Genomic DNA, 13,095 nt, shown 5'->3' with positions numbered 1-13,095 from the left:
TATATATATATATATAATAAAACATAAGGAGGTTCAATATATGTCTTAAGGGAAGAACAATTATATTTTAATTAGTATTTAACTAAATGGAAAAACATGGAAAATCTCTATAGTTTTATATGGATTCATGGATTTGGACTACAATGAAATCCATGGTAGCACTAATCAGATGACAGTTTTTATTATACTTTGCTGCCTGTCCACCTGTCTTATAATGCTACAGCATGCATCAAGATAACTTGATTTAGCCAATATGTCACAAATAAATCCACATACTTTTGATTATAAAGACAGTTTATTGTAATTTTAAGTAATTAACAGCTAAGAAATAATTATTTTTAAAATATTTTATTAATATTACCTAGTGAGAAAATTACTAAGTTGAGCTTTGTTCCTTTTGCAATGTTGTTCTATTAAAATAGTTTAAAGATAATCTCCATTGTGAGCGCAATGTTGTCCTAATTATTTTGTAATCATTTTTGGCTTTATATAAAGACTAAGAGAAAAATTTAAAGAATCGAATAATATTTCTTGGAAAGGACTAACATGAAAAAAGGGAGTTCTAATGTAAGAATCTAATCTGTATATACAAATAAACACAAGATGGTATTAAATTATTAATATTTGATATGGTATAAAAATTACACTTTTTTCATCATTGTAAAATAGGATAGTTTCCTAACAAATGGAACAGATTGGGGAGGTGTTTGTTTTACATAAATCCAAACATAATTTAACTTTAAAATTGCTTCTTACTGCTAGTCCTAAATGTGACCTCTAAAATTTAACGAAATGTTCATGATGACAGATTACTAACAGATACCTATATCCTTGACTCTGAGGGAACTGACATTAATTTTTTTTTAAACACAGCTTGATTAAAACAAATATCACTGTATCTCTGTTCATATTTTCATCTGATTTGCCTGCATTAAAAAAAAGACATAATTTTAAAAACATTTGAAAGATGTTTTGGACTCATTTCACCATATGTCCCCGACTCAGACTTATAGTATGTATCTAAGAGAAAATTAAGCTGCCCCTGCTTTTTCACCCTTAGAAGCTATTTTGTGATCCCCTTTTTATAAGATGGCAAATCTGTTAAATCTTAGATATGTAATATCTTATTTTTTCTTATTTTATAAATTAACTACTTCCCTTTTTTATTTAAATAAAGAAATACTTTGATCAATTTATTTTTTAAATTAATTCCACTCACTTTTATATGGTAAACATAGTTAGCCTTGTTCCATTTTCTTATGAACCAAATGGGATTTTAGAGGTCTATTGACTTTTACTGGACCTTTAGTATTGCAATTGCTGTCTGGCTTATTTTATAGATTTTTAAAAACCCACTATATAATAGGAGCAATGCCACAAGTGTAATTTGGTCTCTAAACTCACACTTTTTTTTGTCTAATATGCGAGTCAAGTGTGCAAAGAAATATAATGCAACATTAGATGGTTAGATCCATGAGCAGTAGCATAAGAAAGAAACTCTCCAACTGATTCCCCTATCAATATTGTGTTGCAGGATAAATTGAGTAAGCACAAAACCTCTTAATTGAACTTCTAGGATAATTTCTTGAAATATGGCTTTGCAAAATGGCAGAAGGAGACTAAAACTAGGGGACAAGAGGTTATTATGCTAGCTGTTTAGTTCTATCCATACATAGTTTAAATCTTATAATATCACACAGGTGCTAGAGAGACTAATAGAATAAATTCAACTGAAGGGGGTGCACAATTTTGTATCTAGTCAGTATTGGGCATGTGACATAAACAATGCCAAAATATTACTTTATGGACTCTGAACAGTACTTTATAATTTTTCTAAAATAAATTTAGTCATTAAAATGTAATGCTAACTTATGAAAAACAAAACAAATCGAAACAAAGCAGATTCTATTTTAGGACTGCAGTTAGCTTAAGATGCCTAAGGTCAAGTGAATTCTAATAGCAAAGCTGTGCCTGACTGTGCACAGCAAATAATAATCTATTAGGCAAATTTCAAATGCTGAATTTTTAATGCAATATGGTGATTAAACCATGGCCTTGCCTTTTTTTAAAGGATTTGTAAAGAATAATTGAAAACCATAGTAAGGATATTGAATTAGTCCTTGCAATTTTTCTACTCAAAAGCCTGTAAAGATTTTCCTTGGAAATATAGTAGATATTAATCAATCAATATTTAGGAAGAAAAGCGGTCTACAAAAGAAGCAGATGGGCACATCAATGGGGAGAAAGTCTGCTTACTGTAATTATATAGGTTATTCTAGGAACACAAGTCTCTGTGTAACTTCAGCAAAGAATGTGAGCTTGTGCTCCCTAAGAGTTTTACTGGTCATTGTACTCCTCCAGAAACACTTCACTCCTATAATCCTCAAGCGAGTAAACGAGAGATAAATGTGTACTTCCTACCAAGTGCATTAATATGAAACCAAGTTAAATTGTGAAATTAACTTTGAGAGAGCACTTGTGATCTATAATCATTTGCATGCAAAGATAAACTCTGGTAGTAGATGTTCCAAGCTGAAAACAAATAAACAAATAATCAAACAAATAAAATGTGTCTAATGGGGAGTATATAGAGCTATCCAAATTGTCTCTTTAAGATATATTTTAAATATTTCTTCGTAGAGTCTACATTTTAATGGATATTTGTGCATCCTCTTTGCATAAGACACAACGCGTTAAATGAAATGTGAGGCTTTTCTTTAGTTAATCTAGTAATAAAGCAAACAGCAACAAAGGAAGTACATGGACATACACTTTTTTATGTTTGCTAGTAATATTCCAGGAATTTAGAGACAAACAAAACATGTAGGAGCTGTATAATGCTTGCAATAATGTGCATGGTTGGATTAAGCAATGGTTATAGAGAGAAATATAATGACCCACAGAGATTGTGGTGACTGAGTGCCTTATAAATTTAAGATTCACCAAAAGATAACAGGAAGCCATATTGTTTGATTATAACTGTGAACTTTGTATTTAACGTGTTTTGTATGAGTTATGTTAACTCCCTTTTAATTGATGATGATCTTTGTTGGGAAACCAGGATCTGTGAAGCCCATATTCTCTATCTCTCTGTGTATGTAGACATATATAATGGATAAAATATGAGTGCATTTATACTTCTGGAGAACTAAATGATTACAGCCTAGCAGTGCAACCCCATCCAGTTGCCTCCGTGGCATAATTTGTGAGAGGGAACTGGAAACATTGATTCCACAGTTCCATCCCTTTGAGACGACAGTTAGGTAATTGCTAAACAACTGGTAGAGGGATCCCTAGAATGCTAGGCATCTGAGTCATCTCCAATTTCTATGGAATTAAGTAGGGTTCAATCACTTCCTTTCAGAGAATTCCCTCACAGCCTTAGGTTAATAAATAATCTGTGTCTTGCTTGATCAGCAGATTAATTTAAGAAATCCCTAAGTTGGATTGGGAGGCTTATATATGAAAAATACCTCACCACATTTTTGCTTCAGTTACTACTATTTATTATATTGAGTAAACTGGAAAAGACTCTTCTTTCTCTCAGATATTCAGCAATATCCAGCTTACTAGCCAGGAGCCAAGCTAACTAAGGCCAAAATAGCTACTCTTTGAAAGTCTCTATATTGAGTGCTTAGGAGACTACAAAGAGATAGCATCAATATTCCATAGAATACATGCTATTTTAAGAGATTTGACATGTTCATGCAAAAAGAAAAACTGAAACATTTAGAGAATGTCGAGAAGTAAATGAATGGTAAGCATTGTAGGAAGCCTACGGATTGATAGAAATCCTCTTTTACTGGGCTGGTCAACAACAGTTCTGTAAAGGATGAGGTATCTGAGCAAGACCCTTAAAGTAGAATTTCTAAGAGACTCTTCTTTGTCAGAAAAATTTGTAATGTTCTAGTGTTTGAAGACAACCTTGAGGGGAAAGAAATACCTTAAACTAGGATAATAATACTCTAGTCCATGAAATTATAAAATATCTACGTAGAAATGTAGATAAAACCAGAAATGCTATATCCAATTAAATAAAATTTATTTTACAATTATTTTATCTTCTCCCATAAAGACAATATTCTCTTCAATATTTTTTCTCACTTTTGTCCCTCATTCCAACATAATGCTTTCCTCCGGTGTTTCTGTTTTGTGGTCTACATTATGTCTGTAAGTAGGTAAACCATTGCTACTCATGCATATGAATAAGTTATCAATTAATATTCTTTAGCTTTTATGTAGTAACATCCACATCACTATGGGAATGCCATGTCTTAATTAATTAAAAATCCAAACAAATTCTTGGATAGTAAGATACTGTAACACTCTAGAGAGGTATGGTTGAAGTCTGGAATCTGAAAACCATTAGGCTGCTCCTCAGAGCTTAATAAAATCTAATTCTAAGGGGATAAAGTTTCAAAAACCCCTGATGATTGTTAGATGCCATTGTAGTGTGTATTTAGTAGCTAGGGAACATTTTTAAAAACGAAAATCAACTCACATGCTCTCCAACAGGTAAATTACTAAACAAATTGTGGTGCGTTCATAACCTAAAGTATACTCAGAAATAAAAGGGATTATTGATGCATGCAACAGGCTAGATGTCCAGAGAATTGTACTGAGTGAAAAAAGTCAATTCCAAAAAGTTACTGATTGTATAATTTGATATTTATAAAATTATTGAAATAACAAAATTATAACACCTTACTTCATTTTTATTTCCTGGGTTTATGTTAAAAGAAAAGCAAAATACTATTTTAATTTAAAAAGTGAAATAGCAAAATTATAGAAATGATAAACACTTAATGTTGCCTGAGGTTATAAAGGTGTGGGGAATGTGAGAAAAGTAACTGTGGCTGTAAAAGGGAAACAGGAAGGACCTTGGTAGTGATGGACATGCTGCTTCTTGACTATACCAATGTCAACAGCCAGGTTATAACTTTTTTTTTTTTCGAGCAAAACAAAATCAAATTTAATGGTCTTAAATGCAAAAGTAAAATCAAACAAAAAACACAAAAAAGCAAAAGAAAATTAACAGAACAGAACAACCCAAAATGTCAAGGCGGTTGTGAAGAGAACTTTGAGGGTTAATCTTTAAAACTACAAATCAAAGGTTTTGGCTAATAGATAACTGTCAAGAAGTAAGTACTTTTCTGCTGAGTGTTCATACAAAAGCAAAATTCCAAAACAAAATCCGACTAAAATAGAAAAAGGTCTAAGCGCTCACGAGAAGAGATGCGAGAAATACAATGCTCAAATGTTTCTGTGTTATTAAAAAACAGAGCTATCTTACGCCTCCAAGCTATGTTAAATGCTCTAGAAAACGGGAGAAATTATCGTGAACAGCAGTATCCAATGTGTGGGGCGCTGTGCATGCAACGTGTGGACAGAAACTCCGGGCGTCAGAGTAGCAACACATCTTCAGGCGTGCCTGGAGCTTAGATCTAACTCTGGAATATACTGGAGTTTCCCTGAAACTCTTTGGTCCATTCCCATTGGTGCCTGGGCTTACGAAACACGTTTGTGTCCTTCTCTGGAGGGTCCGCCCGGCATGCGGCCCCCGGCCCCAGTGGTGACCCACGCTGGATGGGCCCACCGCCATTCCCAGGACCACTTGGCAGAGCCCGGGACTGAGTGAGCAGGAGGTGGCAACGGGACCTGCCTGGAAAAGGAACTTCCTGTCAACCAAAGCATACATCGCTTACAATGTTGAAGCGGTTGAGAAAACGCACACTCAGCATCTGTCTAACATCTTTAGATTCAAAACTAAAACTAAAAGGTGATTTTTTTTGCTACCCAGTCTGTGGAGACATTGAATGAAACGCGTGTTAGACAGTCTTAGAGGTTAAAGCATGCTTCAGGTTCACCACCATCCAGAGGGACTGGTTAGTCAATGCAGTTCTACTTAGATTTCTGTTTAATATATATCTTAAAGGAAATAACTTACGAAACTTAAGATTGGTCTAACATTGTGGGATTTCAAACATTTGAACATGTCGGTTGCATCCCAGAGTATAAAAACCTCACTTCTCATTCAGACAAACACTTGTGAAAATTGGCGCAAAATGAGTTGTACACTAACAAGAAAAATTTCAACTCCTTCACTCTTAATTATCTATTCCGTACAAAAAAAAAGCATGAGTGAGTTATTTGTAGGACTTGTTGGTTTTGAAGGAAACCTGTAAGATCTTGTCCCCCAGGCAGTAGCCGTTCAGGCTGGCTATGGCCATCGCAGCTTCTTCATAGTTTGTCATGGTCACAAAGCCAAACCCTTTGCACTTATTGGTGTTGAAGTCGCGGATCACTTTCACATTGGTGACGGCGCCAAAGGGCCCAAACATCTGCCAGAGGATCCCCTCATCGGCGTCCTGCCCCAGGTTGTAGATGAAAATGCACCAGCCAGAGGAGGCGTTTCCGGGCACGTTGACGCCAGAGAGACCGCTAATGTGAGCTACGCCCATGGGTAAGAGCCTGAATATCTGCGCCTGGTGGTGAACGGGGCCTCGGAACCATCGCGCTGGCGAGTGGTACAGCTGCGAGAGGAGTGCCACGTTTTTGTTCTGGTTGGGGTTGGCTGCAAACTTAACTGTGATGGGCTCAGAGGAATCTGGGGGTTTATGACCATTGAAACTGGTAATTGCCTCTTCTGCCTCCGACCGTTTGTCAAACCGGATAAACGCAACCCCTCTGGACAAACCTGTGGTCTGATCCACGAGGACTCGCGAGTTGATGATCCGCCCAAACCGAGAGAACATGTCCTCTACGTCCTTCTGGGTCATGGTCCGAGGGAGCCCGCTGATGTACAAGTTGGCATCTTTGATGACCTCTGAGCTCGGGCGAGCATACGACACCTTAATGGTTTTTGACTGGAGCCTCAAGCCGTTCAGGGTGTTGATTGCTCTCTGTGCATCCTTTGCGGTCACGTAGTTCACAAAGCCATAGCCCAAGCTGTGTCCTGCTACTTTATCCCGAATGAGTTTTACAGATTCTACTTCGCCGACGCTGCTGAATAGGCTGCGCAGCTCATCCTGGGTCATGTTCTGAGGGAGGTAGTTGACGATCAAATTCGTTCTCCCAATGTCACCCCTGCAGTCTTCGGCCACGTGGTCTTCATAACCATTAGACATTGTATTTTTCAAAAATCTGGAGGCGGGCGGGCGGGTCCGGGGCTGCTCCGGGGCGGGCGGGAGGCGGCGGCGGCGCGGCGCTAACGGCTCCGCTCGGCCTCGGTAGCGGTGGCCGCGGTGGCGGCGACGGCGACGGCGGCAGCCCAGGTTATAATTTTATCTGTAGTTTCGCAAGATATTATCATTGGGGGAACCTGAGTAAATATATACAGGATTTCTTTTTTTTTTCTTAGAACTATATGTGAATCTGAACATCACACACTGGGGCCTGTCGTGGGGTAGGGGGAGAGAGGGGAGGGATAGCATTAGGAGATATACCTAATGTAAATGACGAGTTAATGGGTGCAGCACACCAACATGGCACATGTATACATATGTAACAAATCTGTACATTGTGCACATGTATCCTAGAACTTAAAGTATAATAAAATAAATAAATAAACATAAAAGATTACTTTTTAAAAGCCTAGTTAATCACATTTGCAGAATGAGAGGAAACCAATTCATTTTCTTGAGAACTAGTAAATAATGTGAAAATATCTTGCCTTTATCCTGGGTTTTATATATGAGCTGTAACACTGGGTAAACTAATAGTAGATAAATGAAAGCTCCTCTTTATAGAATAATTTCTAATAATAAGTGAAAAGAATATTAGAATTAGAATGTCATAATTTTGCAACCCTCAAAAAATTACTGAATATAGGCACTAAATTTCAGTGATTGCAAACATCACCAAAAGATAAACAGGCAGACGTGATACACTTCCTGCAGAAAGAAAACATCTACAGCCCAACCAAAGTGATCAAACCTCAATCAAAACAAGCCTCTGGATTTAGTTGCCTATTTTCAGGAAATACAGGAGACAAAGGAATATGTAACACTGCACCATGATTATGAAATCAACAAACTCCTGACTGTGAGAAATCCAGATTTCCCCAGAGCTTCTAGCCATAAATAGTAAGAAAATAGAAGATGGAGAGAAAATCTGCAGATTGAACAGAAACTTAAAAGGCATCATGCTTTTGAAAACTGAACAAGATTAAACATTCCTATGTCTAGGAATGTACACATTGATATTAAAGCTAGAAAAACATAGAAGAAAAGGATTGCAATAAATGTCAAAAGAGCAATTTAATCTTACAGGGAAGGAGGAAGTTGTGATTGAATTGAGACACTTGGACAAGACTTCTGGAAAGCTGGCAAAATTCTGTTTCACGGCTTGGCTTGTGGTGACAAGGATGTTTACCTTATAATATTGCACTAAGTTCTGCATATCTTTCCTGTAGTTTATTAAAATTTGAACAATTTAAGATGGATTCTGTAATGAAAATTTTCCAAATTTTGAAAATGCTTTGAAATCCTGACTTTACACATCACTATTTTCAGATAAAAATATTAATATAATTATTTGCCATAACAGAACCTTTGTAGGTTTTCTTCCGGTATTTGACTATCAATAATAAAGGTATACTAAGCATACTTTTATATTAAAAAATCTTGAAATCTTGATTGTATTATAGTTTCAGCCTCAGATATTCTGGTCCTTTGCTTACAGCTCCCAAAGTAAGGAAAATATAAAACTATTATGATCTGAACATCTGCAGTGTAAGTCTTTATTTAACATTTAAGTAATCCATCTCCTCCTTTATAAGTTAATTATTTTTATTTGTTCATTTAATAAGACATTATTAAATTTTAGGAGACAAACAAGAAGCCAGATACATAGTGTAAAACAAAACAGCCCTATTGATATTAGAAATTAACTGAAGTATAAATGAAAATTACAAATCTTAGTTCTATGTTGACTTTTGCATGGCATAGATTATTATCACACTTCACTACAAATATGGAGAATTATAATCTAAACTAAGAGCCCCAAGGAGAGATGTTTGAAGATTTGTGGTGGAAGAATTTTTAAAATAATGTTTTAGAAATATCTCCTCCTTCAATAAAATTTATATTCGGTACACAGGGAATGGTGATTTAATTTGTCAATATTATTTACAGCTCCATGGCCAATATTGTATACAATATTAATATATTAAGAGTAAAAAAACTAATTATGCATTTATTGCTTACATAATTATGAGCTAATTATACTACTAATGGAAAATGTCTTTCATTGCTGTTAGACTTTGATAAAGATTTTTAAAATAATCTTTACTTGGCATTTAGTGTGCTATAAATGTCTTCATAAATATGAATTCAATGCTTTCTTGAGAGAGCCCATTTAAAATAATAAATGCATGTGACAATGATCTTGTTTAGAAAATATGAGTTTTAAATACTGAATAGATTACAGTCTATATTGGCTTCTTGGAATTATTTTTCTCTCTTTGTAGCTGCAGTTTGAAGCCATTCCTCCCAAGAAACATTATTTCTGCTGCAGTTTTTCAGCTATTTTTCAACTTTAAAACATCAGATTACAATTGATTGTGATTGTCCCAAAAGGTATTTCTTTCTTATCACCTGTGTGTTATTCTATTGGAAGTTAAAACACAGTTATTAAATATAAAATGTGTCACGGTTAGATCACTCTTACTTAGCACAATTAGTAGAACCATGTTGTATGGTATAATAGGCAATTAGATCCCAGCAAGGAAGAAACCTTGCACATTACAAACTCCCATGAAATCAACATGGCACAACTGGTGGTAAAACGAATCAGTATTTCCAAACATATCATTATTGAAACATAATTACTATAAATGCTGTTTATAAATGAGAAAAAGTTTAAAAGAATTAAACAGGTAAGTCTTAAAGAAGATCCTAATGCAGCCTTTTAGCACATACTGAGGAATAACACTGGGGTTTATGACTATAAAACATAAATTAATGATCCTTCTTTGCAAAAACTCAACACCTCTTAGGAAAAACTGGATTAAAATTGAATAAAACGGATCTCAATTAGTGTGGCTGTTTTTTCATCTATTCAATTATTTATTTATTCAATTATTTATTTATTGAAAAATATATTGAACTTCTACTTTGTGCCAATTTCTGCTCTAACACATGGCAATGTGAACAAAACTAAGTTGGTATTATCATGAACCTCATAATCTAGTGGAAGGAGAAAGATAATAAGTGATAAAATGGATATATAATAGTCCAGTGGTAAATGCTGTGAAGAAAACAAACAAACAAAAACTTAACGAGGAAATAGAATAGACTTGGAGTTGTTATTTTATTTGAGATGATTAGACTTACCTCTCTGATAAAATGAAAATTGAGCAAGGTTTTGAAGTAAAAGTGTTACCTACGTAACAACTTGAGGGAATTGCTTCAGAGGAAGGGAATGGTTAAGTATGAAGGCCCTGCAGTTTTTAAAGTTTCACTGTGCTTCCTGTGTGGGAAAATTACTGCAGAGCCGGGTGGAAAGCACAAGGATAGAAGTGGAGAGGCTGATTAGGAGCAGAATACAAAATTCCAGACCCAAGTTAACGGTGGATTGCACCAGGACAGTTGCTATGGAGGAGGCAAGCAGAGATCAGATTCTTAATATCTTTAAAAAGTGTTTTGATTTGCTAAGAAATGCGATGCAAGGCATAGAAGAAAGAGGAGTTGACAGTCATGTTAGGGTTAGGGGTCTGAAAGATTTGAGATGCTGAACTTCTATAGACAAGAAGGGAGAGAAGATAGATATTCAGGAAGACATGTCAAGTAGGCAGATAAGCATATCTCTAAATTTACTTCTTGTAAGTATAATCCATGAATTAATTTACATACACATAGCGCTTTCTCTCTCTCTGTCACACACACACACACAGATAGAGTTAGAGATCACATGGTATTCATTATTGACTGCAGACATTCATTTGAGTGTCATCAGACATAGATGACATTTAAAACCATGTGACTGCATGTGATCACTGACATAGATAAGGCCTGAAAAGCGATCCTAGGACTGAATAAACCTTGAGACTCTCTAATATATCCCACTCCCCGAGTAACCCATAATCTACAATTTTTTATAATTGTTCTAGTGATTTCACTAGAACATAACACAGATGTTATGGTAAAATAAACCTTGTGTAGATTACATAATGAAGTAAAGACATAAAGCCACAGGACAGCTAAAGGAAACTATTTATTTGGTCTAAAATTTGTGAAAGCATGTGAATGTCCATTCTTAATGAAAAAAGAAATGATAAATTAATGCATAGTACACTTAGCTACACAAAATTTTTTAAAAACAAATATTTGGCATGTAAACAATATAATAGTTAAATGGCAAATGTAGAAATATATATTTTGCTATTTAAATAACAGAAAAATAATATCTGTACATGTATGTTCTACATCAGATATTAAAATTGTACTTACAAACTTGAGTAACTTCTCCAATTAAAATATGGGAAAATAATATTTACAGTTTATTCAAAAGAAAAAATAAATCCCACTGTCCAGTGAATCTCTTAAAATATTTACATAAATAGCTATTAACACGTTGCAAATTAAGAGAGACACTCCCAAGTAACAATATTAGAACCTGAAGAGTGTTTGAGCTTTGATGGGGTAGAAAGAACAGTTACTTCAAAATATTGCCAACAGAAATACATGTTGATACAAATTTTGTGACAGATTATTTGGCATTACTTATTAAAACTTTAAAGATTGCCAATAGTCTTTAGCAAGCAATCATCTTTTGGGACATTACTTGAAGGAAATAATACGTCTTTTTTATGGTGGTATTTGACTCATCTAAGTTTATTTTCGTAAAGAATTGAATTGTTCTTTTTCAACGAGTCATTATTTTGGTTGTTATCCTTACTTTTGAAAAAATGTTTTAAAGGATAGATTCAAATTATTTTCCTTTTTCATCCTCTATAAATTTTGGAAGTATAAATCCTGTTTGAAGTATTTATATTCACTATCTTTAAGGTTTTACAAAATTAGATTTAAATTCTAAACATTGTAATAGAAATCACACCTCCTTACTGTCAATAAATATTTACCATTTTTGTTTTTGAGATGAAGTCTCACTCTGTCACCCAGGTTGGAGTGCAGTGGCGCGATCTCAGCTCACTGCAACCTCCACCTCTCAGTTCAACCAATTCTCCTGCCTCAGCCTCCCAAGTAGCTGGGAGTACAGGCACATGTCACCACGCCCAGCTAATTTTTGTTTGTATTTTTAGTAGAGACAGGGTTTCACTATGTTAGCCAGGATGGTCTCGATCTCCTGACCTCGTGATCCACCCTCCTCGGCCTCCCAAAGTGCTGGGATTACAGGTGTGAGCCACTGAGCCTGGTCTATTTACATTTTTATCACTTCATTTTTATTGTTAAATCTGTGACAATTGGACCTTCTGTGAAAGTGTTTATTGTTTCACATTAAATTTTCTAATGAGACAAAATTTTTAAAAGAAGTTTAAATCATAATTGTGTTTTGAACATTCTATGGGCTGACTACTAGACCTTTTACACTATAACACTATAGCTCTTGAATTATTTGTTTTAATCCTCTTATTTTATTTAATGTGTTTTAATTTCCCCCTGAATCCCTAGGATTTTGGTCACCACTGAAATCGGTCAGACTGTAAGGACTCTGCTTCATTGTCATTGGTATCCTTTTCTGAAGTGTCATGGTAGATGATGATTCCTTTTTTACAAAACAAATCTTTGTTCTGCTCGAGAATGTTTCTTGTTATTATATCTTTGTTTATTGCTTAGCATTTATTCCTTCTCTTCAGAAATTCTAATCACCATATATTAGATTTCTGTTTTCTTGATTATCAAATAATCTCTTTTAGAGTTTTCATTTCTGACATTTGCCTCTGTGATGGCTAATATTGAGTGTCAACCAAATATTGTTCTTGAGTGTGTCTGTGAGGGTGTTGCCAGTGTGGCTGGAATAGAGCAGGCAGAAGAAAGTGGAATGTGGAGACTTGGCTGAGTTTTCCGGCTTTCATCTTTCTCCCGTGCTGGATGCTTCCTACTCTCGAACATCAGACTCCAAGTTCTTCAGCCT

General features: G+C 35.0%; 1 protein-coding gene and 1 pseudogene across 3 annotated transcripts in view; one reads left to right on the top strand and one right to left on the bottom strand.

Moving 5' to 3' along the window:
* LRRTM4 (leucine rich repeat transmembrane neuronal 4) overlaps positions 1–13,095 on the top strand; it is a 768,419-nt gene that overhangs the window by 484,032 nt on the left and 271,292 nt on the right. The window lies entirely within an intron of this gene.
* LOC105514626 lies at positions 4,947–7,264 on the bottom strand (annotated as a pseudogene). Its single transcript, XR_001002209.1, has one exon. The product of XR_001002209.1 is annotated as an ELAV-like protein 1 pseudogene (transcript).

The sequence above is a fragment of the Colobus angolensis genome, unplaced genomic scaffold, assembly GCF_000951035.1.
Source record: "Colobus angolensis palliatus isolate OR3802 unplaced genomic scaffold, Cang.pa_1.0 Scaffold249, whole genome shotgun sequence".
NCBI lineage: Eukaryota > Metazoa > Chordata > Mammalia > Primates > Cercopithecidae > Colobus > Colobus angolensis.
This window is presented reverse-complemented; position numbering and strand designations above follow the sequence as displayed.